This window comes from Siniperca chuatsi, linkage group LG2, assembly GCF_020085105.1.
Source record: "Siniperca chuatsi isolate FFG_IHB_CAS linkage group LG2, ASM2008510v1, whole genome shotgun sequence".
Classification (NCBI taxonomy): Eukaryota; Metazoa; Chordata; class Actinopteri; order Centrarchiformes; family Sinipercidae; genus Siniperca; species Siniperca chuatsi.
Window position 1 is genome coordinate 10,234,871 of NC_058043.1, and position 3,022 is coordinate 10,237,892.

Consider the following 3,022-nt stretch of genomic DNA (forward strand, 5'->3'; position numbering starts at 1 on the left):
AAATCAGGAAAAGTCATGAAGTATCAACAATAAAACTGATAAAACAATGTTACGTATGTTTTTGAGCTGTTAAAGGAAAACAGAACATAAAGGAATTAACAGGCATTTATGGTCATTATGTAAACTAACTATAGGGTGTGAACATCTTGTGTAGGGCTGACATAACAAGAAAAAGTACTGAGATACTTTACTTACTGGTAATACCATAATGTAAAAATACTCCACCACAGTACAAGTAAAAGTATTACCAGCAAAATATACTTTAAGTATTAAAATAACTCATGCAGAATGGACACTTTCATAGTGTTATATTATTTTGCATTACATTAGTTGATTATTGTTATTGTTGCATTAACACGTACGCAGCATTTTAAAGTCGCTGTTGAGGTGGAGTTTATTTTAACTGCTTTATATATTGTTGGAAAAATTGAAAGGTACCCATTGTCCACCCACACAGGTGTTTTCACTAGATTAGACCTCTTCTCAACTGTGTTGGTGTGTACAGACTGTGATTTATATCTCACTCACGCTCCTGTTAGTTTTGTTTCCATTAGGGGCATCACAACATGCACCTTAAAGCTGCCCTGTGGAGTTTAGTTTACATTCAGTGTTACTCACCTAAACGTATTGTGTGTATCCTTGAGGTCTAACAAATGTGCTGACTGGATTTCTTTCCTCCCCTTCTTTTCCTTCTTTGTTTAAGTATCTTAAATCCAGCAGTCTTTACATCCATGCTTACTTGCTAGCAGTCTTCTTCCCTGCCTTTGTTGTATATCCTGGCACATTACCGCCACCTGTTGATCAGTGAAATAGTGTGAAATTATGTGCGTGTGCGTGCCTTGTGTGCGTGCCCACTCAGAAAAACAGCTCCATAGCCCTACTAGAGGTAAAATAAATAAATAAATAAAAAACTCCACAGAGAACCTTTAATTCTTCTCTTTTTTGTAATTTGAATACTTTATTACATTTTCTTCATGGTTTCATTAACAGCAGAGAATGAGAAGAAAACATTAGATAGTCAATGCAAGATCAATATTCATACACTGCCACGTGTAAAATAACAGTTATCATATAAAACTGATGAAATATAAATATCCGTTTAGTGTTCATGGCACACATTTCTATGAAAAAAGAAAAAGAAAGAAAGAAAAGTAGCAAGAAACTTTATAATTTAGAGTTTCCCCATTGGGGATCAATAAAGTATTTCTGATTTCAATTAATACATGGACTTCTACCTCACATTAATCCCCGAATAGCTCCAATCAACCTCAACCTGAGCAAACGTCTAATCAGCAATAGTATAATACAAAAACGTCTAAACTGTACTTAACTACAGGACTTGAGTGGATGTATTTAGATACTTTCCACCACTGTTAATTATTCAATCACATAAGAAAAAAATAATAATTTACCATAATATTAACATTTGCTCTTGTTCACACAGGTCTAAAACAGACCTGACAGCAGGAAGTAACACTTTGTTCAGATATGAAGTGATTGTTTTTGTTTAGTTTTTTCCAGAGGCCCACACTGGTGAGATCCACACCCATCCCTCCTGTTGCACGAGTCTTCATGTACTACGGATGATGTCATCTTTGACCGGGGAGGGGAGGAGGGACCTGAGTGACTCCAGCGGCTGCAGCAGCTGCGTCAAGTTAGTTAGAAGTAACCATAACATTACCGGAAATTCAGGCATTAGCTTTCAAAATAACAGTGTATTTTTTTTTTTTCTTTTGACAGTTGATGGAGAACACCTTTTGTGATATCAATCATGGGGGTCTGGCCAGAGGTGCAACATGCTTGAAGGTTTTGTGAGTCATGTCTGATTTAAATATTTGTTTATTTTTATACTGATGTGCTGCAACACAGGGGGGCAAGTGTCAGTAAGTTTTTTCTTTTTTTCAGATTTATACCAAAAAATACACAACCTTTTAAAAAAGAGGAGAGTGGTGTATGTTCTTACACGTGATACTGAATATAGTACAAATTCCACAGCAACACATTTGTTGTGTTTTCTGGTGCTACAAGGTCACTGCAGTTCAGAAAATGTCATGAAGTTAAGAGGATAAAGGAGGATATAAAAATGACTGGTAATCATGGCTGGATTAACTTGTTTTCATGTTGGGGCCCCTGTTGCCTCCAAATTCACATCCATGTCCACGTCCGGTGCACACAGCATACTATAGATGGCAGCTTCATCGTAGTTTATGTTGTGCTCCTTGGTACAAATTTGCAAATAATCAAATTACAAAACACATCTAACACACACTTTTGGGGCCTGGTTGGTAATCCAGCCTTGCTGTTAATGCACCAAATTCTCTTTAGTAAGAAAAGGAAAATCAGGAAAAAAACACAAGAAATTGTTAATTGACAGATAGGTTGTTTTGCAAATAATATTTTATTATTTATTTATATATATATATTATATATTTTATTCTAAGTTTTTGTGTCATTAACTTTTAAAAGTATCAGATTTCCACACATTAGTATGTATTATTAGTTGTTTAATTTTTTTTAATAACAAGAATAATGAGCCCAAGTGCGTGGGTTTGATTCACAGTCCCAGGTGTGTCTGACTGTATGACTAGAGGCTCTAGTCTGAACTACTCGCATGTGTGAAGAGGACCACAATGTATTTTAACTACAGTTACAGGTCACAGTTACAGTTACCCTTTTCCATCCATAAAAAAACAATTCAAAATTTAAAACTATGAGAGGAGGAGCCCACTTGGTAGGCCGGAGGCTTTGGTGAACCTTAGGCTTTTGTTTAATTTAATAAAATTAAGTAAAATAAAATAAAGCCAACAGAAGTGAACAAAAAATAGCAAAGTGTGTGACTGTGTACATGTGTGTATGTTGGGGGTGGGGGGGTGTCATGGTGCAAAACAAAGTAACGCAAGACAAATGTAAAGAAAAAGAGGATGGAAAGAAAAGATGGGTTTTTTTAACTCTTTTATTTTGAAAGTCCTAAACGGAAGTACTTGTCTGTTAGCTCAGCCCAGCTTGACGCTGGTGGTCGGTG